At 37.5% G+C, this 25585-nt stretch overlaps 1 protein-coding gene across 2 annotated transcripts in view; it reads right to left on the bottom strand.

The window, feature by feature from the left end:
- The window catches only part of bru1 (bruno 1), a 99120-nt gene that overhangs the window by 54167 nt on the left and 19368 nt on the right, over nucleotides 1–25585 (bottom strand). The window lies entirely within an intron of this gene.

The raw sequence follows: 25585 nt of genomic DNA, 5'->3' as shown, positions 1-25585 counted from the left end.
GTCAATTGTAAAAAAAAAGAAACTTGCAAATTTTAATTTGTAAATCAATTTGTTTTTTAAAATATTTCCATGTAAACACTGCAACGAAATGCACGAATACAAAATGCACTAATTAAAATTTGGGCACAAAATTTTTCACGCACGCGCAACTCCTTTACACTTCCTTCTTTGGCAATCGTCGAAGAACAAATGAGCGAGCCATGCAGCCCAGCCTGCCAAAAAAAAATCTGTGTGTAAAGGAGAGGCAAGTGTAAAGGAGAGGAGCAAAGAATAGTGCGAGCGTAGATAAAGCTTATGCAAAGCGCAGGTGCAGCGGTTACAGCATAGGAGCGCGCGCTAGACGACTGCTGCGCTCTCTCTCTCTCTCCCCCTCAGTCGGTGAATGATTTTATCTGCTGCGTCTGATGTGAAAAAAGAGTTTTTTTTGCAGCGCTTGTTCATTTCATGAGCTGAGCTTTATTCTTAACTGTAGTTTGTTATGCTTTCTTGAGTGTATATTAGATGTGTTGCAGAGTTTTGCTGCAGAATTTTAATTTGTATAAAAAACTGAGCTTTATATTTAACATTTGCCAAAAATTTACTTTTCTTTATTATCTAAGCCACAATTTCCGTATGCAAATGAGTTTAAAGCTTTTAATTTGTCTTAGTCAACCTAATTCTAATTATATAAAAACCCAGTAGTATAGGTGCTTTAGTATCTAATCAGCATGGCCAGCAGGTCAGGTGTTTTTGCACTGAAATTGACCCATTTGACGCTGTCTATTTACAAACGACCATTAGGCTAATGTTATTTGTGGTTTGCTCACGCTGAAAATTGTTGCGTAAACAAGAAAGTTCACTCAACTCAAAGGCTGGACACAGTTTTCTTGCTTAAAGTGAGTTAAGCGCATTAAAAGCTTAGTAACTGACACCCGCACTAATAATCATAATCAAAACCGTTACCCTTGTGGCATATCATGTTACACTTGTAATTAAACAAAACAAAAGGCAGCCCTTACTCTGCCAAACTCAAACTTATGCGCTTTGACTCGCTGCTACGCGCCTTATAATTACTCGAACCGTTGTTTGCTCATACGCTCAGTCTCTCACTCCCTCTCTCGCACGCACACGCACACCCGCGCACATGCAAGTGCACGCAGCGCAATTTTCTGCTCATTTCATTTTGACTTCTAATTTCTTTACAAGTTTCACTTTTGTGTAGCAAATTCTTTGTCTTTATCGTTGTTCTTGTTGTTGTTGTTGGTGCTGTTTCTCCCACTCATGAATTTTGCTGCTTGCTTTGTTGCATTTCGGAATTTGAACTTTTCGCTGGCTTTTGTTGTTGCCATTGTTGCAATTGTTGCTGTTTCTTTTGTATTTTATGCACATCGGGGCAAACTTTGCAACTCCTTTTACTTCCGAAACTGTCTCATTTAACCCGCTCTTAGCTTTTGAGCTTTGTCTTGTTTGGCATTGTTCTCTCTTCTATTTGAATGCGGCTCATATTAAGAGCGCCGTCCATTTGACACAATTATTGCATTCCCTTTGCCATGTTATGCCCTTTTGGCCCAATAAAACATTCAATTGCAGCAATTTTATTTAGAACTTTGCTGCTGAACTTTTCCAGCGAACACAACATGCAACTGGCAACAAAAAAAAAAAAAATAAAAGAAATAAGGCAAACAACTACGCAAAGCTTGTTGTGCATTTCTATCAAAGTTCTAACTGCAATTCATCTTCATCATCATCAAGAAAATGAAGAGCACGAGCAACAAGCACAATATTGAGATCAACAACTGCAAAGTTCGTGTGTGTGTGTGTGTGTGTGTGTGTGTGCGTGTGCTCACACTGAAAACTTTTTAGTTCGACTATCGACTTAACAAGACTATCGCATTTATTTCGATACCAGTTACAGTTTACAAGTTTAATACCCTGTAAACAAATGCCAGCAGAGAGGCATATCGGTTTTAACAATTTCGAAAAGGATTGGTAGTTAATGTTATACAGAATACCCTGTTATCAAGGAAATAGGTGTATATATAACATATGCATAATTATTTGCCAGCTTTTACCGTAACTGAATACAGAATATACGAATGTTTTATACCCTGGAGCATTTTTGCTAGTCTCAACTACCACAATTTTCTTTCACATCTCGACTTTTTGCCCGAAGTTTGGATAATTTGTGCATGGAAAATTTAAAAAAAAACTTTTGTTGCGCTGCTTAATGCACATTTATCTTCATTTGTCTACGCAGCAGAATGGCCAATAAGGGAATGAAAAGAGAAAATAAAAAAAATATATATATAAATGTAACCCAAAGCTGTCAACAATTTACAGCCCAAATTATCCTGGGGGCAACCCAAAGGCCAAGACGAAAGTTGGCATCCAATTCGGACGTGAGACTCTGGCGCCCTCTCTCTCTCTTCCTTTCGCACTTGAACTAGGAAAAACATACTAATTTGCTTGATTACTCTAGAGTATAAGAGAGAGGGGCAGGCGGGCGATATTTGAAATCTATTAAAAAAGTTTCAAGTTGCAGGAAATGAGAATTGTGCTATCGGGCGGAGAAATCACTTGTCACTCGGCGCTCGCTCTTCTCATGACAGACGAAACGGAACAAAAGTCAAAGTAAGAGACAACAGCAAACGGGACTTGTAAAAAGGTAGTAAAAAGCGTAGTCGAAGTAGCAGTAGGATTGGGGCGTAGGTGTGTGCGTGTAAAAGTAGTAGAAAATATGTTGCACAACTTTTTGTTTTCTTGTGTCTGGCTACTGTTCCTTTTTCTCTCTTACATTTTGTTTGGCCAACAGGTAACTAAAACTGCAGGTAAATTTGAAGCGTCTGCTCCACAAATCAAGTGCAAAACTCTAAAAAAAAAAGTGTAGTCAAGTAGCGGCTGCTCAAAAGAACTTGATTCTTGTGATTGTGTTATTTTTCTTTTCTTTTCGTGTTCTTGCTGTTTGCTCTTTATTACAGCTACGCATGCTTCATAATGTCAATTTGTAAGTTAACTTCAAGGCGAAGAGCGGAGAGCGAAGAGTGGGAAAGACCTGAGAAATCAATGGGAATGGCAGTGGAAGTGCTGGAAAGATCTTTAAGCTTACTTTGGCTTGTTTAAGAGAATAGAAAAGGGGCTGCTGTAGTCGCGATAAATTTAAGAGTAATAGAAGTAAAAGCTAGATCCTAGATCATGAGTTAAATTTTAGACTAGGTTGTTTTACATGGGAAGAGTAGAAGAGTTTTAAAAGCTTGCCTTTTGTTGGCTTAAGAGTTTATTGTATAAGAGAATAGATAAATATAAGCGAAGAGTCAGGGAAGTAATAGCTAGATTCTAGATCCTGAGCTGAATCCTAGACTAGGCTATTTGAGGCTGTTTGACATGTTAATGGCTGTATAAGAGGATTCATATAGTAGATATTCCAGGCTATTTGAGCGTGTTGCATATGTTGAGACGGAAATCAGCTCTTTCACTTTTTTTCTCATTGCAATTAAAAAGACTAAGAAATTATTGCTCAAGGCGGTGTAAGAGATGTGATTGGTAAATATAAGAGAGTAAGTTGTAGTTGTGAGCGTGATATAAGAGTGACAGCTGAAAGATTTTCGTTAACTCTTTTGCTCCTTAAGTACTTTTTAAGAGCAAGGATCTGGCTAATAAAACGACTCTTGTTCTTACCCCTACGCACACTTACAATTTATTTATGTTGGCCAATTAGTTTACCTTTAAACACTAATGAGGCCCCTTCCAGTGAGCGCATCGACAATCTGTTTTGCTTTCGTAGCAACCCCCGCACCCCCCCCCACCCACGTCTCCCACACGGACTGCTAAATCAGCTTTCGTTAAGCCGCTTAAACTTTGGCCCAAACCAAGTTGGACAGCAGCGCGGAGGATGGCTTTGATCTCAAGGACCTTTTGCGTGGAGGCGCACAAACGTTTGCCTATAAATTACTCAGCAGCTACATTTCGCCACGGTTATCAAAGATAATTTTAAGCCGCATTTAAAATGATTTCTTTGCCTTGCTTTCCTTTTTTTTTAACCCCAACCACAACCCCACGAAAACTTTGGAGTTGCGTTTTTTTTTGCGCAAAAATTTACGCTGACTATGCGTTGTCTGGCAACGCTGGCAAGCCAAAGGCAGGCAAAAAGTGCAAGTTGGCAGCGCGGCTGAAGGTGGGGTAGGGGTTGGGGCGGAGAGGGGGTGTGGCTTACGCTGAAAAAGGGCGCCGGGCAATGTTCACAGTCAGTGAACCCCGAAAAGCAGTCGCCGTCGCCGTCGCCCCCGCCGTCGCCGTCCCCTGCTACGCTGCGCTTTTTGTCAATGATAAGCTGCGTCTGCGTTCAGCCTGGCGCCGCGTCCCGCAGCCGCGTCCCTCTGCCGCTGCGATGAGCATTGCTGACGACGACAAAGGGTAGAGAGAGGAAGAGGCAGCGCAAGAGTGGGAGAATGGGAGAGATAGAGAGACAGCGGAGCTTGGACTTTGTGCAAATATTTGACATGGACGCAAAATGGACTCTTTACAGCTGGGGGAGGGGGTTGGAGGGGGGGGGGCTAGCAAGGGTCAGCAGCAGCTCATTTTTTGGCTAGCAAAGTCAAAGCGACAGCGTGCAGCAAATTGGGGAAATTTTAGCAGTCGGGCGCGCAACAGGAGGGAGAGGGGGGGGGGTGGTTTTGGCAAAGGACTCGTGTGTAATTAAGCAAAAATGTAAAATTGTTTGTTGTCTTCCATGTCATAGTTGCGCTTCTTCTTGCTCCTCTCCTCGTTGTTGTTGTTGTTGTTGTTGTGTTAATAATTGCTTGTAAATAGATCAAAGTTGGCATTTGTTTGGTTTTGCCCAGAGACGGCGACGAAGCGGGGAGAGTGGGCGCGGGGGTAGCGGGTGTGCTGCTTACAGTTGTAGCGCTCAGTTGGATTATGTTGACTAATTAGAGGTTGTTTGACATGCTCCATTGGCAGTTGAATGTGCTTAGAGTAGTATAGGGGGAGGGGGTGGGTGGTTGGGGTTGCACGGGCAGCCATATCATTTCACATAGAGCTCTTTAGTTATTTGAGTGGAACTCCTTTTTGACTGCTGTTTTAGCCATAATTAATTACGGGCGGGAACTATGCTTAAAGCGGACCCAAAAGGGTTTAATGACAGCATATAATATTAATATTAAATCAAGTATTTCACTTTTTTTTTAAGTTTATTTTTTACTTTTTATTATACTTTTTTTCTAATAATGTTTATTCTTTATTTTAATAAAATCAAGTTTTTTTATTTTATTTTTTTTAATTTTATTTATTATTCTTTTAACTGTGTATAAATTGTTATAATTATTTTTATTATTTATTTGTTATATTTATTAGTTATTTATTTCTTGTTTTTTTTTTTAATTATTTATTTTAAGTATATAGTAAGTTTTGTTATTCCTTCTCATAAAAACTTTTAAAACTGATTTTAAGACAAATTTTCAATTTCAACTTAACTTTTAGAACCAACCAAATTATTCATAATTACATTTCGATTTCGTTTCAATAGACAACTCTGAACGGCGACAAATTGAAAAGCCACAAATTGGAATAAGTATAAAATTTGTCGAGAGACAGGTCAGAAAGGCATGCAAGACATTCACACAAATTAAATATAAGGGTATACCAAAAGGGACACAAATACTCGTATATATTAAAATAATATAAAATCTGAACTGTAATATAAGCGCGTAGCATAAAGCGAGCGGTCGAGACCGCAACGAAATGAATGAAATACATATTCCCCGATTTTTTTTTGTTTGCACAAAAAGGACAAGGACCACCTTTGGAGGTCCTGAAAGCCGTAGCAGCATTTCGCATACAACGCGCGCGTTGACTGCGGCCCAAAAATGGCAAAAACGCCGCCGGATTTTGAACCAGGCGACAAAAACAAAGAAATGTACTTGTTGAAATAGGGTAACACTGGCATACTCTTTTAGAGCTTAGGAATATCTGCATATACAAAAACTTAAGTATTTAATACAAAATAAGATACCGGAATATTTAAAATTGTATTTGATGCAAACTAGAAAAATATCTGAAAAAAATTCTAAAAATAAAACAATTTAATACAAAAGACATGATTTATAATAAAAATAGGGCAACACTGACATGATATTTTAGTGAGCCTAAGAATATCCGAAAATATAAAAATTGATGTATTTATTACAAAATAAAATATTTATGCAAATAAAAATAGATGAGGAAAATTTAATAAATTTTCTTATATGAAAAAAAAAAGAAAATATTCTTAAAAATGGAAATGAAAAAAATGGAAAGGTAAATTCAAAAATGTTTTATATTTTCACACGTTGAAAATAATTTTTTTTTGTAATTTCTTATATTAAAAAAAAGCTGTCAATTAGCTTATATTAAAACTAATATTTAGATTAACAACAGCCTAAGCAAAAGCCGTCAAAACCCAACAAACCCCGACTCGCGAAAGGGTATTAAAAAAAAAAGGAAAGGAAAGGGAAACCTTCGTCGAAATAAAAAATTTGGTTAAACTTCTTTTGCCGTCTAAAGAATTTATTGATTCATTTTGGTGAAAACCAACGACAATGACGACGCCGAGCTCCGGACTCTGGGAACAGCTCGGGGCCAGAAAGGAAAATGATTTGCATGGCAGCCAGTTTTCGGAAACCGGGAGTAAAGCTCCGGCAGTCAGTGTGTGTAAAATTGAATCAAATGGTTTTCATATATGCATACACACACATATATATACACACATATATGTATTTGCCCCTTTTTAATGTGGACTTTTTCGGCGCACACTTTTCGAGCATAAGTCTTGCAGCGGGAAGACATAAAAAAAAAAAATGAATAAAAAACATATATGAAGAAAATTATAAATGAAAATTCCAGAGCGTCGGGCATGCATGAGACCCGGGCAGGAGACTCGGCCAGAATTGTCGCCACTTGTGCGCAAATTGTTGTTTGCCCGGCGAAATTGAAACAATTCACGCGGCCAGAGTTGCCACCGCCCACACACACACACACACGCACACGAACGCACACACTCGCAATCTTCCACTATCCGAATCTCTTTACCATTCGATGCAACTGGCGCATAAATTTGGTTGGTTTGATGCGCATTCCGCGTTGGGGCAAGCAGCAAGCGGCCTTGCGGCAGTAAGCACTGACTGCATGTGGCATGCAGCACTTGGGTTGCCAGCTTGCAGAACTGTCGCTGGCGTTGCCATATTTGCGCATTTAAAGCTTAATTAATTGCCGAGCCACTACAGCTCGGACTTTATTAAAAGACAAGCCTAGAATTGAGCAATTGTTTATATTTGAATTTAAGCAAGTTCTTACTGAAAATAAGTCCAGAAAATCTTATTGCTCCATTTACCATTTAAAAAATTACTTAAAGCCATTTTACAATCACTTTCAACCAACTGTGAGACAAACTCAAATTATCTTTTCAAGCAAAATAAACTGAAAACAATTTATTTTTACCTTAACCAGTTTTAAGCAATTTAAAACCTACTTCTTAAACCTACTTTTAGTTGTTTTTTGCCCCGAATATTGTTTCTAACATTAGTTATTTTAAATAAATCAAATTCTCAGAACTGTTGTTGGAACTGTTATTAAGCATTTTAAAACCACATTGAAAGAAACCCTTTAAGCCCGTTTTCAGCACAATTTATTTGTTAAGCTTTGAAATTTTCCTTTAAATTAAGTTGTCACGTTTTTTTAAAACCGATTTTCATTCATCTTCAAACCGCCTTTTAACCAGTTTGCAACCTGATCTTTTATTTCTAGCATTCCAATTATTATTAAACTCAATTTCTTACTATTTGGAACTACTTTTTGAACCTCTTTTTAATCAAACCAACATTTTTAGACCAGGTTTGAGCTCCTTTAAATTATTTCTCAATTTACTATTTTAGCAGTAGAACCACTTTCAATCATTTGGAAACGACTTTCAAACCCCTTAAAACCAATTTACAGGCGACCTTTATATTTCTAGCATTTGCTTATTCAATAAACACAAATTCCCAGGCATTTTCTGCACTCGATTTATGCTCGCCTTTGGGCCGAGCTGCGCGTAGATTGTTTTTTAATAAATTGATGGCTTGGCCGCGCCTTATCATTAACCTGCCGCAGGCGTTGCACCTGCCACAAACAAACTGAGCTGCCTGGATCCGACGTGCGGCCCCTTTTATTTTGTTTGTGTTTTTGTCTTGGGCAATTAGATACCGAGACTGGTCTTAAACGCGGCCTCCCCCCTCAAACGGGGGCCGGGCCGGGCTCTCTTCGAGGCGTCCCTGGGGCGTCGTTGGGAAAGGCCCATTATAATGATTATCGTTGCTCGTTTGCGGGTTGTGTGTGTGCGTGTGTGTGTGTGTGTGTGTGTGTTGTTGTGTTATGTTATCCTTTTGCTTTCGCAGCTCGTTTTCGTTTGCCGAGTTGACAAAATCATAAAAATGTAGTCGACACAACAAATTATACAAATGTCTCCCGAATGCCAAGGCAAATTTTGAATTTAAACTGAATTTATAATGTTTTCTCCCTCATCCAACGTGTTGTCACCATTTTTTTTTGTTGGGGTAATGGGCCCCTGGCGACCCGAAATGGTAGCTGCCTGGTGTGGGCGGCTGTTTGTGGGTGTGGTCGTCGGTAATGTGCTCAAAAATGCCATTCACAATGGACTTGATACGACGCTGTAATTGCGTCTAGACACGAGTGTTTGCGGAAAGGCTCAACTGTAATTCTTTAAGGCCGCCCACAGTTTCTGATAATAATAAAATATATTCTAAAAGTTTCAGGGTCCGACCGTAACTCTTTAAAGCAGCTTTTAGTTTCGGATAAAAATTTAAAATTTTCTATCAATTTTACATTTTTATAGGGCTCTTCCATAGGTCTTTGAGATCAAAAATGAAAAGTTATATAAATTCTATAATGTCTAATAAAAATAAAATATTTTCTATAAATTTTATAACTTGTTTTATGAGTTTCCATAAAATGCATTATCAACAGAAAATCTCTTGTTTTCTCTCTCATTCTAACTGTCCCTCTTTTAATCTCTCTATTCTACTATCTCTCTAATCACGATAAAAATAAACAGTACTTAATTATAAAAAAAAAAAAAACATAAAACTATATAGAACATTTTATATTCTGAAATGTTCTCTAAAGTTTAACCCTAATATTTTATATTTTCTTTATATCATTATGTATAATAATATATATTTTTTTATGTCTAAGTGCATTTCCTTTCATATTACAATTCAACTTATTAAACTCCGCTTAGCCAGCTTTTTGGGAAATCTGACATTTGTCAGCATTTTACAACACTGCTGCGCCCAAATGTAGGCTACAGATGAGCGCAAGCACAATCCAATCTTGTCAGAATAAAAAGTGAGGCATCAACTTAAAAGCCACGTAAGAGACGATGTCTTAACGCGTGGCCGCATTCACACATTCACACACACACAAAGCGAGAGGAGGGGCATCCAAAAAGAGGCAGAGCACAACACGGCAGAGTTGTATTTAGACAAGCTGCTAGCCTCGTCGCGTAGTTTGCGCAAAGAAAAAAAACACGTAAGTCACAAGCACACAGAGACACACACAGACAGACAGACACGAAAGCAAAACTGGCAATAAATATTTAGACAAAATTCGCATGTCAAACACAAAACAAGCGACAAGAGCGGGAGAGTGGGGTAGAGAGGAAAGCGAAAAAAAGTAACGCAGCCAAGTCACGTAAATAATTAAACACGTGACATGCGTGGGGCGTCATTTTTATGGGCGAAAAAGCCAAAGAGAGGCCAAAAAAAAAACTGTCGCGCCTGTTAAGTTGTGTGCGTGCAAGGGAGACAGCAGCACGAGTGCGTGCGTGTGTGTGTGGTGTGAGCGCGCGCTTTGATGTCTGGACGACTTGTGTGTTTGCCTAAGTGTGCGTGCGTGATTTTGCACGCAGCAGGTAAAGCAACGGTACTTGGCCCAAAAATAGCATTTGAGTGTGAGAAATTACATAAGTATATGTATATATATATTGCCTGCCGAGTGTCTCTCTTTGGAAATGTCAGCCTAATTAGTGTATATATTTAGAGTGTTTTTTTCCCTAGCAAAAGCCCAGAAATCGGCACAAATTAGTGCACAGGAAATTGAAAACTTAATTGGAAAGCTATAAAACGAGTTTGCTAAGTCAGATTTAATCGAAAAAGGTTAACTTTTTGGTGTAAATACAATATGAAAGTTTACTAGACAAATTGCAAAACAATTTTAAAGCGCAGTGTTGCCACTTAATAGTAGTTTTTTCAGTGTAAATTTGCCTTGTCGTCTAAGTCACCTTGGCGTTGCCACAGTTTTCAAAATTGCATTGAGCAGCGATCGAAAGAATGAAATTCAATTTATTTGCCTGTCAGCAACATGAGTAAATTTGTATTTGTAAGACAGTCAGTTAGCTGCACGAAATTGATTAGAAATTGGTTTTCTGATTGTTGCAATTAATTAATTATAATCAGGTCAAAAGCTAAAGCAACCCACGTACATATATATTCTAACCACTGGCCCCCGCTTAACACATGAAATTCACAAAGTTGCGTCAAAGCACAATTGAACATTTTCCTTTGTAGACAACACACACACACACACACACACACACACGAATCCATTCTTACAAAAGTAAACACAAGCGCGCAGACAAAAAGGGAGCATTTAAAGAGAGGGAGAGCTGAAAAGAGAGACTGAGAGCGGGAGAGGCATGCAAAATGCCACGCACACAATTAAAAACACAAGCAAAGTCATTAAAAATTTAAGCAGCTTTTAGGCTTACACTCTCAAACACACACACACACATGCTAACACACCCATGAGTGTGTGTGTGTGTGCGCAGCAATAACAAAAATAAAAACAAATTTGTCTGAGCCGTTGCCTTTTTCAGTGTTGCCCTATGCCTGATTAACATGCGTAAACAGACTAACACGCTGTGTGGTGGGCCGGGAAAAGGGCGGGGTTAGGGGGAAGGGTTTGCTTTGCAAGCGCTCGACTTGATCAAATTTCATTAATTGAGTGCACACACAGCCGGCAAATAAACAAACAAACAAACGCACAAACATTTAAACTAATTAGCACTGAAGAAAAATAAATCTAAAAAAAATTAATATAAACCTATTGCAACAAAACCAATATAAGTTGTAAGTTTGAAAGAGAAAAGGTTTTGTGGTCTTTTTTTTCTTAATAAAATATAACAATATAAAAAAGTTTAAAATAATATAAGACTTATTTTGAATATATAATCTTAAATATAAGTGTCCTTATAATATAAAGGATTAACAAAAAATATGTCAAATAATATGACTTATTTTAAATATTTATTTTTTTCTATATTCCTATTGTGATTATCTCTTCTTATTCTTTATTGTTTTTATAAACTATAATAATATAAAAATTTGGTAATTTAAAAAGTACTTATTATTATCTATTCTTAATTATTTTTGCCCTTATAAGATATAATACAATATAAGACTTAATTAGATTATATATTCTTAGTTATAAAATATACCAATAATAATCAAAAAATATATGTAATTTAAAACTTATTTCGATTTATTAAATTAAAGTATGAATTAAACGAAAACCTGACAATTTGAATATACCAGAACCCAATAGAAGTTCAAAGTAAATAATGCATATGCAAACGAACAAAAAATATTCAGTTTTTCTATCATTTTCACACGCTTTGACCACTTGACGTGTCCTTTGGGCACATCCCAAAGCGAATTTTATTGTTTGAACATGTCAAATGCATATTAAAATTTTGAATATCAAATGATTTGACATGACGTGAACCTAAAGCCCTTGTCAGCCGGCCGCCCATTGGCGTTTGGCGTTTGTCAATCTATTTACACGCCCTTTTTTTTCAATTTTTTATTTATGTTTTTTTTTGTGTTATTCAACACTGCATGCATTTTAAAAACACGCCCAACTGGGCGCCTATGAAAAATTCAGTGCAAAAAAGTAAAGTTTTGTTGTTCTTGTGGTTTGCTGCTGCTCGCCTTTAAATATGCAACGTTCTATAACACGCAGGCGGGGGGACGACGGGGGGCTCCATGTCCTGCATCCTGTGGCATTATGTTGGCTCAAATGCGATTGACATGCGAACATCAAACGGCGCGCGTATGCCCGAAAACAATTTTTGGCCGCAAAAAATGACGCATGAACAATGAAAATCAATGGAAAAATATTTTGTTATATTTTTATGTTGTTTATTTTCGTTAATTTGTTCCATTCTTTGGCTAATGCATAAAAAATTGACCCATATTTGTATGAAATATACATATATTCATATTTTACGTTTGCTTAACCCGCATTTGGCAATGTGAAAACCTCTTTGCATGAATAAAATACACGCTTTTTATTTTTGCCCGCATTTATCCTTTATATCCTTTTGTGGGGGGATATACTTTTGCTCACTTTTACATGCGATTTATCAAATTTAATATGGCTACAATTCTAGCTGACAATTCAATGTGCATAAATTCATGCAACAATCTATGGGTCACAATACAATTCGTGTCGCAAATTTGCTACCATTTTTTGTTTCGTATACCCTGTAAATGGCTACAAGTGGGATATGCATAAGATCTTTTCGAGCCTATAAAGTTGTTGTATGTCAATGTTTAGCCCTGGGTTGCGTATAAATCGGTGTTTTCTACAGTGTTTTCATCATTATTAGCAATATCGCCCTTTTATCGCATTTTTATCTTCCAGGCGATAAGCTTTTTAACTGGGCCAGAAGTAAGCGAAACTTGTTGCCAATCGAAAAACTGACTTTTGTTTTTAATAATAGGTAATCTTTGGGTTACCAAACAATTCGTGTAGCTCCCATTTAATTACTTTTGTGAATACCCTGTAAATGACTACAAATGAGGTATGCAAAAGCCATTGTCGGGCCTATAAGGTTAATGTACGTTTATGTTTAGCCCCGGCTCGAGTAGAAATCTATGCAATATCGCCCTTTTATCGCATTTTTATCTTCCAGGCGTTATTTTGTTATCCAGGCGTTAAGTTATTTTGGGCAGAAAGCGAAACTTGTTAGCAACCGGAAAACTGACATTATCAATGTAATGTCATATTATCTACCAAAGGGTATACTACAAAGTATCTCCACAAGCTGACAATAGGCAACGGTAGCTTACGAGCCTTATACACGGTATCTGCTAGCCGTGCCTCTCTCTGACAAGTTCAATTCGTTTTTTACAATATTTGGTCGAATTACGTATACGCCAGTTGGGCCGCAGGCTCTGAAAATGGCAGAACTGGCAACAAGGTGAGCGATAAAAGCTTTCCCACAATATCTGTGTCTCACTGACTGTGTGTATCTGTGTGTGTGTGTGTGTGTGTGTGTGTGTATCTGAGTGTGTGTGCGTCTGTGTGTGTGTGAGTGACACACTTATTGATGTAATAACATGTGCATTAAATATTTATTGTATTGGCAGACGACATGGCACTTTCTTTTTTATATATGAGGCCAAGAATTGGTTGAGGACGAACGGAAGGACGGACGGACGGACGGACGGACGGACGGAAGGGCACAAGTGGCTCTGGCACTGGATTGTCGAAGATTGTCCGGCTCGGGTTCGGGTTCGGAAATGTGCTAGCGAAAACAGAAACTGTGCCATGCTAAAAGGAAGCAATTGCTTTCGAATTGGAATTGTCTATGGCGAAGCAGTTCGTTTTTGCCGTGTAGCCCTTCGAGTGGCTAACAAAAGATGTGGCAAAGAGCTATGCGAGTGTGTGTGTGTTTGTGTAAATGCAAGAAACTAAACTAGAAGCAGAGCATTTAAAGTTTGCATATTGTTGAGAAAATGTTAAATTCAAGTTTGCCCTGGCAGAGGCAGGACATTTAGGTAAGGTATATTAACATTTAACTCTGGCGGTGGGTATATTGCATATGCTGATATACTCGTAAGCTGTCAGTATTTAAATTAATTATATCTTAGTAATAATAATTTACTAAACTACAATTTAGCATGTTAAGCATCACAAAAGAAAATCTGAAGTAACCTTTATGATGGTCAGAGAAGCAGAGGAATATATATGATAATGTATACTATTAGGCTAAGAATATTTTTTATTTATTTTTTGTGGGTTTTTAATTTAGAATGCGCTTTAATCCTTGCTAAACTTAAGCAGAAAGCAAAGATAGATAGCTGCGATTCTGGCAATGGATATAGAGAGTGAGAGAAAGGCAGAGACAGGGAGGAAAAAGTGAACGAGAGATATACAAAGATTGTGAGGGAGAAAGAATGAGAGGGGGGGCGGGTAAGTTAGCAATATACAGACACTATACAGTGTTATAAGGATATACAGAGAGAGAGAGAGAGAGAGAAAAAAAAGAGTGAGAGAGAGAGAGAGAGAGAGAGAGAAAGGGAAAGAAGGAGAGATGGATTAAATGCGAAATATACAGAGATTGTGAGGAAGATTTCTTCTTGAGGCCTCGTCTGAATGAGAAATATACAAAAACTGAGAGAAATGGATGAATAAGAAATATGATCACAGGCAGGGGGAGAGCGCAGAGTAAACCGCACTAGTTTCCAATTGTACTACAACTTCTCCCCTCATACAAACAGCAATTTTTTTCAACTCACCTAGAAATGCATCAGCGCACATGTAAAGAGAAGAAAATGTATGGAAAATGCATTAGCTTTATATAAATACATACTTAATAGGTTTAAGCAAACCAACCCAAAACAACTGTGCTATAATTTATTAACAAAAGCAACACATAAGCATAAATACATATAAATATCTCCAATTTACAACAGCAGAGGGAAAGAAAACGCAGCTCCTAGACTAGAGTAAAAAAAGTTGCATAACTCGAACAATTTCTGTGTAATTAGACTTGCACTTAAATGGTCAACAAGGGGCATAGGTTGGCCGGGTGAGGAGGGGTAAGGGGCAAACCGGAAGCGGCAGCTGCAGATTAAACTAAATACAAAGAGTCGGGCCGCAACTCTATGAAAAGTACGACAACCGCAAATAAAATGGCTGGCAAATTGGTCGACTGTTTGGTCGGAGAGGGGGAGAGGGTAGGGCTGAGGTGAGGCACAAGTGAAATAAGTTGCTTGTGTGTAGACGCCTTTAAACGCCTCTTAACCCAAACACAACAACTCCATAACTTTTTCTATAGTCAGCAGCGCAAAATGTTTCATTTTGTTGTTGCTGTTTTACTTTTCTTGCAACAGCTCGTTTTGACTTTGTTTAAACAACATTTGTTGTTGTTGTTGTTGTTGTTGTTGTTAATGTTGGCGTTGTTTGCCTTGTGAATATACGAGTATTTGCCTTAACGCCGTCGCCTGTCGAATTATATTTTATAAGCCTTGCAAAAGAAAATAGCACGCAGTGTGCCATATGAGCATGACTAAGAGATACTCTGTAAACGGTGGCACAAACGAAATGCAATGCAATTTATGATACGTTCGATATAATAATTAATTAAATTTTATTTTAAAATTTTAGCAGTATTTGTTCCTCTTTAGAACGACAACAAAACTGAATCATTTATTGAAATTTTTTTTTAATTTCATTGATTTTAATTTAAATGGGAATATTTTTATTATATTATCATTTTATTATTAAGGAACACTTAAATCGAAAAATATTTTTAAATATTATTTCTTAGATTTGAATTTAAATTTATAATTTTTCATTGCATATATAAAGCAACGACTGAATAATTTGTTGACGAAATCCCTTTTTCTTGGTTTAATTTTAATGATTTTATTTTTTTTTGTACATTTTATTTATTTTATTTTTTAAACGAAAACAAGACAAAAATCTTTTAAAAAAATTCAACTTTTTTTTTTTGAATAATGTATTTTGATCAATTTGTTCGATTTTAAGTCAATAATTCCCATTAGAACATTGCACGAAGAAAGAAACAAGGCCCCTTTCCACTTTATACTCTGTCAGGCATGCTTTTTGTAGGGTATTTGAACGTAACCGCCACGCGCGCTGCAAACTTTTGTAGCAGACATTTTTTATGCGCTCGCCTAAAAGCGCGCCAGGCGCTGCTCTGGTATGGGTGTGTATATTAATATGTATAAGTATTTGCGTGTATGTGTGTGTGTTTGTGACTCGGTGCTTGTGTGCGGTTTTGGTCGCAGGTGCCACTTATGTGGCACAAAGACAACAACAAAGGCAACAGCGGGCGACGTTTGCGCTTTTTGCCATCTCCGCCGCAGAAGTTGCTGCCGCTTATTATAACGGTACCCCCAACGCTTTTTATTACGTTGCCAGAGAGAGGGAGAGAGAGAGAGAAAGGGGGAGAGAGTGAGAGAGTTAGCGAAAATGTAAACTTTTTTATGCAGCCCCGACTCGGGCGAGAGTCAGTTTTCAGGCTCCAAGGATCCAGACGGCGGTGCTTTTAAGCATCTTAAAAAAGGAGGTAACTGCCCCCCCCTCACCATTTTACGATAGAGAGGGGCTGGGGGAAAAGAGAGGGTGCAGGGAACGTGTGGCGTCGTTGTCTGCCGCTGGCTAAATGTGTTTTCGCAGCCGCTTTAATAATTCATCTAGCACTATTTATGTGACAGGTGATATAGCAGCAGAAGGACCTGCCCGCCGGACAGTCCGGCGCAAATGCTCGGTTTCTTTGTCTAGACGAGCAGAGTTCAACTGAATAATTGCTGAATTGTGTGTAGACTCTTGGACCCTTGGGAATGTGCGATGCGACTTGAACGGGTTCTTTAAGGATAAACCAGCAGTAGCATAGGAATACGCAAAGCGGAGCTGTTAACTGTAAACTTAATTTACAATTTTTGGAAAAAATTAAGTTTAAATAATAACTATATTTAGTTAAAAATAACCCAATAATAAATCAATTAGAAGGTTTCTCTTGTCTTGAAAATTCAGCAGAAATTTATAGGAGATTATCATATAAAATACATTCCAAGGGATCACAAAGTCTATAGCTCTTATAAGTTCTGACATCGCCGCTGTCATACATATGGACAGACAGACGGACATGGACAGACAGACGGACATGGACAGACAGACAGACAACCCATTTTTAATGGATTCAGGGTGTAAATAACGCTCTCTTCAAATAGATTCTGTTGTGGCGATTTTCGCTGAAAAAAGCACAAACTGTTGATTCGGAAAGTATCCCTAGTAAGGGCCCCAATAAACATCAAACTTTCAGGTTTGCGCCCAAACTTAACGAATTTTGACGAATGAGTTAATTTTGTTAATGGTTTGGCCTCTCGATTATCTCTGCATTAAAAATGTAAGTATAATTCAAAATACAGTTTTTACGAGTTTCTTCCCATTTCCCTTGTTGGAAAAACATTATTTCCTGGCTCGCCAGTGTTACCATATTTTATAATAAGAAGCTGGTTCTAACAAATTCTAATGAATTAATTTTCGGGTTGATTTCGGCCATTTTTTGTGCACTCGACTGGGCTCATGCACTTTCATTTTAAGCATGCGAAACGCCTCGAATTCTTGCTGCCATTTCTCATTGATTATTCAAACAGCTCCGCTGCGAACTAACCCAATCAAGTGCTCATTAATTTTGCCCCGCATAAGGTCCTGATGCCACTCGCAATGTACTCACATCAGGCGCAGAGCCTCGAAAAACTTGATGAAGCACCGCAAGATTTGCTCACATGCAAATTTAAAGGCAGCTCGTGGAAAAAAGTCAAACACCCGAACCCGTATCCGTTGTTGTTGTTGCTTGTATTTGGGGTTTCTTTGTGGCCGTGTTTTTTGAGCCCCACACAAAAACCTCCCTCTCTTGACTTTGCTTGCCCCAGCCATGGGAGTCATTGCCGCTTCATTAGACACGCGCTGCTGCCTATCAACAGGAGCCTGGCCAAAAATTGTAGCAAGGATATGAGTTGTTAGTTAATATTATGGGTGCCACATTTCCTGACGAGACGTTGCCTCATTTTTGAGTGACGACGACGAAAAATATCGCTCGCTTTTCCTACTTGTCCTTGGCTTATGCTTTCGCTGCTTTTCTTTTCATTTTATTTTTCGTGCTGGCAAACGCTTAAACTGTCGTTTAGTTAATGATGTAGCATGTAGTTGCTTGGGCTGCCGATTGTCAAGTTGAGTCGCCCGACTGCCGACTGCCGGCTGCCTGCCTCTATCAGCCTGCATGCCTCATCTGGCACAATTTCCACTTTCTTTTGACGTCGCCGGAAGTTGCCAGCGGCTGTTAAAGCAACAGCAACAACAACAACAACAACAACAACAACAACAACAACAACAACAACTACGCAAGAATATCGAAGGCCGCCAGCCAAAATAATGCTAGCTGCTTGCCGGGATTTCTGGCTGCCTGCCGGCAACAGTCGACGCCACTGACTGACTCATTTTTTTGCCACATCACAATTTTGTTTGCTTTCGCATTTTGCTTTTTAATTTTTTGTCAAGAGTATCACTTTTTTTGTCTTTTTTAATTTGATTTTTTTTTTGGTTTGGCGGCCATGTGTATTCAATGTTCCGCAAGGACACTTGATAAAATGTCAGCGAGAGGAAATTTAAGAGTTTAATTTGTGAAAGTGAGGGTAGCTTCGGGACGCCGAAGATTTAATACCCTTGACGGGTTTGTTAGTGTGAGAATACTTCTAAATGCTGAGATTCATAAAAACATTTTAGAAAGGAGAGTATTTTGTCGTATAAGAACCTACTTTTCGACCGATGGCAGCTATATGGATATAGTGGCCCGATATTAATAACATTTTGCATATATACAAGGAGCATAGTGAAACTTATGTATGCCGAGTTTGGGTTTTGACCGAGTTATGGGGTGGGAAGCTTTGACCTATGTCTATATAGGATATTTGAGGGTACCATAAATTTCGACATGAATTTCGCCCAAAAATTATGTTGTCAGATTTGAATGCCAAATCAATCTGCAGGTCAAACCATTAACAAAAAGCCAAATCTCGTGGAAATCGGTTGAGTTTTGACCGAGTTATCGGGGTGGGAAGCTTTGACCTATGTCTATATAGGATATTTGAGGGTACCATGAATTTCGACATGAATTTCGACCAAAAATTATGTTGTCAGATTTGAATGCCAAATCAATCTGCAGGTCAAACCATTAACAAAAAGCCAAATCTCGTGGAAATCGGTTGAGTTTTGACCGAGTTATCGGGGTGGGAAATTTTGGCCTATGTCTATATAGGGTATTTGAATGTACCATATTTTCACGTGAATTTTGATCAAGAATAATGTTGCCAGATTTAGATGATAAATGGATCTTGAGGCCAAGTCATGAACAAGGAGCCAAACCTTTCATCTTAAATGCAGTTTGAAATTTGTTTCTTGTTTTAAGCGATATATATATATATATTTTTTAATTGTTAATTTTAACATTAATTCAAATTTAATTTTTAAATTTTATTGATGTTGCTGAACATCAATGAAAAATTCTTTAATAAGATGTATTTTTTTTTTTTAATTTGAATTAAACTTTTAATATTCAGCAAAATCGATAAATATCGCCCCCAGAACATTTACAATTTTGTAGCTATAACATTTAAATGCGGCTTTTATTCATGTTTGCTTTAAGGCGCTTAAATATTTAAGCTACAATTTTCAATATATATGTATATATTAAATACAAAAAAGGGTATAAAACTCAGTTGTTTTTGTGGCACAATTTAAAGCTATCAAGAGAGCAACAAAGTTCATTTGAATAGCTCGATGGCCCCGAAGCATGCAACAATGTTGAAATTGGCAGCAACAAACAGGCCACAAAAAGCCGAAAATTTTAATTGTCACATTTCGAGGACCGCAAAACACATGAGACCTGCACGAGCAGAGGAGAGAAGAGAAGAGACGGGGAGACGACAGACAGACAGACAGAGACGCAGCGCCTAATTTTGTGCTACACAATAAAACAGGCAGACACTTTATGAAGCATGGGAAGGAGTTGAGAGGGGCCAGGCATGAGACAAGAACAAAGGGCAAGAGTTTCAAGGCAATGCCCAGCAAAATGTCTTGCCACACGTTTATTTGCTGTGCTGTGTGTGTGTGTGTGTGTGTGTGTGTGTTTGGTCCTTGCTGCGCACTTTTATGGTCATTTTAATTGTCGTCTGTGTTTAGAGGCTGCAGCTGTGATAAAATATTCTGTGCCGTCTGCTAAACAGTCCCACTTTTAGCCAGTCCGCCGCAGGCAGAGCTGGGCAAATTAGTTTCATTGATGGCCAGCTGATCTAGACATATATATATTAGAAAGACAGAAAAATAGAGGCAGAGAGAGGAGGGCAAGTGAGAGCGAGACAGCATTCATTCTGTGGCAGCATCATTAAAAATTATGATAATGACAAGAGCGGGCAAACAATTAAAAGGCATCAAGTGCAGCAGCAGAAGCAGCCGCAGCAGAGCCAGGACGAAGGACACAGCTGATGATAATTATGTCGAAACAAAGAAGCAAACAACAACTGCAATTTTTCTTGTAGTTGTTGTTGTCAAATTGAATGCTTGTCCTTTGCGCTCCTGTGTGCGGGCACACAGGCCACAATGAATGGCAAAATAAAGAGGCCACGCCCTGCCCCGTAAACAGCCCACATAGAGTGCACAATTAACAAAACGTAGGAAGCACATGATTATGATTATGAGTTCTCATTCTCATTCTCGTTTTCGTTCTCGTCCTTTTCGGCTGGCGGTCATTGTGCGCCCGGCTTCTTGCTTGGCAGGTTCACTTCAAAAATGGCAACTCAGTTGTTTTAATTGTTGTGTTGCGGCTGTGTGTGCGTGTCTTTACGTATGTGTAGTTGTAATTATGCTTTTATTATTGTTCTTTTTGCTCTTTTTGCTGTTGCTTGTTTTGAGAGTCCCGCCCGTTTGTGCCTGTTGATTACGTCTGCAATGCGCTGCAGCGGAGCAGGAGTCGAGCATTTATTATTGCATACTTTTCAGAGCTAGCTTTAAATGAAACTTAACGTCGATTAGTTGCGACGTTTGTGTTTCATTTATTTTGCGATGTCTTTAACGTAAAGCAAATTGTTTTTAGCAAATTAAGATAAACTTGAGTTAATAGTATTGTATTTAAGGGCACATTATATGTATATAATATATTTTATATATTTTGTAATGAAGAGTTGATATAGACATATGCATAATTAAGAAGAATGCTGAAAGACAGTTTGGCGATATCGAAAGGTACAATTTCCTGGTAGCGAGATCTTTATTTAAGTCTAAAGAAGACACAGAAAATACACTCAGGTATGCTAGCTGTGCTTTTAGCGTTATTTGAAGTTTGCAATTCTCAACCAGTTAGAGCTTCGAATAGCATATAAAGCGACAAGTAATACTGTAGTCTATAGCAAAGTCTGCTGATTTTACAAATAAAAGGTTGTGAATGTAGCTTAACAGAAAGTCAATTTACTCTCTTTTTTTAGATTTTAGAATTGAGAAATAAACTAAGTAATTTGGAACTCAAGCCGGGGGTCAACTTGGTATAAGAAATTGATTAAATTTTTTTATATAATCTTTTACGTTTGTCAAATGCGCATTAAACGTAATTTTATCGCACAAGCAATACACTATCTTATTTCCAATTATTATTATTAATTATTGACAATGCTCACACAAAAGAACTTTTTGAACGCAAGAGGTGAAAGCAAGTCCTTGATTTAGTTCTCTATACGGCAGCAAATGAATAAAGTCTTAGCTTATTTATTAAAAATATTACGAAAACTCAATAAAGGCATTTTGAGTAGCAAACGACGAAATTTTGAAATTTATCAATGTTTTTTGATACAAATTTCAGCTTCAGAGAATTCATTCTGCATATATTAAATTTAGGTATAAAATGCAATATCAACATTTATTTATATTTATTAATAATAAACAAAGCACGCAAAATTGCAAAACAATAATTGCCCCAGCTTTATTGTTTACACCTTGTTATTTAACACTCGTCAAATATGTTTGAAACTTAAACAATTTTCAATGGGTTGGACTACGAAAAGCTGCCAAAAAACTCATTTGCTCGCAACAAAAAAAAATTGTTTAATTATCATTTTATGCGTTTTATTTGGGCTAGCTGAAACAAAACACACACACACACATATACACGCACACATTGACAGGGCTGCCATGCCTAAATGAATTTGAAAAGGATTCTTTTTCATTTTCATTTTCAACAGTATTATGAAAGCAAACTTTTCTCTTTTTGGTATTATTTTTTTTTGTATTTAATTCTTTTTGAGCCACAAATAATTCTCGTATTCTCTTTATACTTTTTGCGTGTAAAATGTAATTAAAGCGCTGCGTACTTTAGAGTTTTGCACGGAACTTTCCCACAAATGATGCCATACACAAACAACAAATAAGTGCCAGGCCAAGTAATTTCTATAGAGACCGAAGAGAGAGAGAGCAGCTGCAATATGTGCAAATTTCATGGCTTGTGGTTGGGTTTCGTTGGATTACATAAAATGTGGCTAAAAGTGGTCATAGTGCTATCTGCCGCTACCCCAACCCTATCCCTAGGGTAGCCCCCCTTCCATCCCAGCACTTTGCCAGAACTGTGCTACGTGTGTTTGGGTTTTAACTTTTCAATGCGGCTTTGCTGTGTGTTGGCTGAAAACCAACACAAAATATGTCAAGAGAGAGCTCGCACACTCGCGTAATTAGGAAACTTGCCACGCACTTGACTCGCTTCTGTGAATTCTCTGGCAGTGGGGGAGAAGTTCGGGCTGTGGCATAGATCAACAAGCGACCAACTTAAGACTAAGTTAAACAGAACGGAGAACACTTCTGCTAATCTAGTGTAGGTGTTCAGGCAAAGGAAAACTGGGTTAATGTGAGATGAAGCTGCTTTGCAGGATTGGAGAAAGGTCTCTTTATATGAATATCTGAATTAATATATGCCTTCATCTATGTTCAAATATATGCCCTAATCTATATCTACATCTATGTCTATGCCTACATCTTTTCCTACATCTATATCTATATCTATATCTATATCTATATCTATATCTATATCTATATCTATATCTATATCTATATCTATATCTATATCTATATCTATATCTATATCTATATCTATATCTATATCTATATCTATATCTATATCTATATCTATATCTATATCTATATCTATATCTATATCTATATCTATATCTATATCTATATCTATATCTGTATCTATATCTATATCTATATCTTTGCCTACATCTATATCTATATCTATATCTATATCTATATCTATATCTATATCTATATCTATATCTATATCTATATCAATATCAATATCTATATCTATATCAATATCAATATCTATATCTATATCTATATCTATATCTATATCTATATCTATATCTATATCTATATCTATATCTATATCTATATCTATATCTATATCTATATCTATATCTATATCTATATCTATATCTATATCTATATCTATATCTATATCTATATCTATATCTATATCTATATCTATATCTATATCTATATCTATATCTATATCTATATCTATATCTATATCTATATCTATATCTATATCTATATCTATATCTATATCTATATCTATATCTATATCTATATCTATATCTATATCTATATCTATAACTATATCTATATCTATATCTATATCTATATCTATATCTATATCTATATCTATATCTATATCTATATCTATATCTATATCTATACCTATACCTATATCTATATCTATACCTATACCTATACCTATACCTATATCTATATCTATATCTATATCTATATCTATATCTATATCTATATCTATATCTACATAATCGAAATCTATATAATCGAAAATTCTTAAAAAAATATTTGGATTAAAAATAAACACACTTTGTTAACAGAATAAATGCTTATTATGATTTAGAAGTGGCAGACGTCCCTTCCTTAAGTTGCTTCTATTGGAACCCCTTTTGCGTAGAGTTTGAGGACCTCCCCTCAGGAAAGGGTACAAAGTGGAGCAGTTATTTTCCATTAAACGCTGCTGCACAGCTTCCTGCAACGACAACAGAAACAACGGGGCAAAAACCCGAACAGCATAATTGATGCCTCCCGGGAGCTGCGATAAAAACAAATCAGCGAAGCACACACACACGCACACGTGCTTTTTAATATGTGTGCGTTGGCTTGGCACACACACACAAACACATCGAGCGGACCATCAGTGCTTTGCCCCAACCATAGCCACGCGCCTGAACGCAGCTGTCTCGGCTGACATACACAATCACAATCTCCCAACACACACACACAGAGCTGTGCGTGTGTATTGTTGGCAGCGTCGCTTAATATAATTCACGCCATTAAACCAAGAGCTGCGGCATTTGCCCGGTTAGACATAAATTTTTATAGACAACACCCCTTTTTGGCAGCCAGGCGCGGCAGTGGGGCTTGTCGGCGGGGTTGATAGTCAGCGCAACCCCAAAACGAAATATGTTAAGTGTGCTTCTTTTTTTTTTAGGGTGGGAGAGGGTGTGTGTGCTTTGGGGTCGGGCAGAGGCCAAGCGCGCAGCGGTCGCTTATCAGCGTTGTTTTGGCAGTTCATTTTTTTACGTAGCTTTCCTTTTTTTTCTGTTATAAATTTGTGTTGGTTTTTTATGCACACACACCTAGTTGCTAGCCCCCAGCTGGCTAAAGTTTCGGGCCGCCTCGCCTGCATGCATGTGTGGCCTTTTAGCTTATCAACGCGTTATGCCAAAACACACACAAACACACAACAACACACGCACACAGACACACCAAAGCAGCGTCACAACTTGAGTTTCAGTTTGCCATATCCCCCAGGTAGGCACCCGAGGTTTGCTCAGGGCCTGATTATTGTGGTTGGTTAGTGCTTCAGGGGGTGGCGTTTGTGGTGGGGGAGGGGGGGAGCGATGCTGTGTGCTGCTTTGTGCTACTTAGCCTAATGTAAACCGTGTGCATGCTTCGCTGCGCAGCGACAGCTCCAGCAATAACAAGCAGCAGACATGTGTCGCAACTAAGATGCTCGACCAAGAGTTACCCTGTGAGGACGATAATATTTTTAGATGCCAGCATTAATGCTAGAGAACATTGAAATGAAAAGAAAATCAAATAGGGATTCATTTAAAGATAATTCAGTAAGTTTTTAGTTCTTTATAAAACTGACCAAAATATAAAGAAATGTAAAGCATTGCGAAGAAACAAAAGTTAGGAGAAAAATAAGTCTAAGATATTATTGTCATATGCATTATCAACAATAATAAAAACTAGCGTAAATAAATTTTTGGAAAATTTAAATACCCAAATTTTATTTGAGAAGCGTTCTCAAATAGTTTAAGCGTAATTTTCTTTACATTTTTTCATTACTGCCACTAACACTGGCCAACAAAATTTTTCAAAATTTATTAGCTCCCAGTTTTTATCAAGAGAGATTTTTTATTTCTTTCATAATGTAATCAAGAAAATTGCTTATTAAAATTGTTTACCTGTGCCTAACAGGTGCGGCAATCCATATTTTTTTCAAAATTCTGCCAACCCTGATGCGTATTCTTCGTTTTGTTTGCGAACAGCGTTTAAACCAATAATCTGATTGAAAAATTCTATAAAATATGATAAGAAATATATTGTTATCTTTAATAAACTGTGACGAGATTTTTAACAACTGTGAACTATAATT

Source organism: Drosophila montana, unplaced genomic scaffold (assembly GCF_035044405.1).
Source record: "Drosophila montana isolate Dmon_TW-CO22-7 unplaced genomic scaffold, ASM3504440v1 contig_2747_1, whole genome shotgun sequence".
Taxonomy (NCBI): domain Eukaryota; kingdom Metazoa; phylum Arthropoda; class Insecta; order Diptera; family Drosophilidae; genus Drosophila; species Drosophila montana.
Note: the sequence above shows the minus strand (reverse complement) of the source record. Positions and strands in the feature narration are given on the sequence as shown.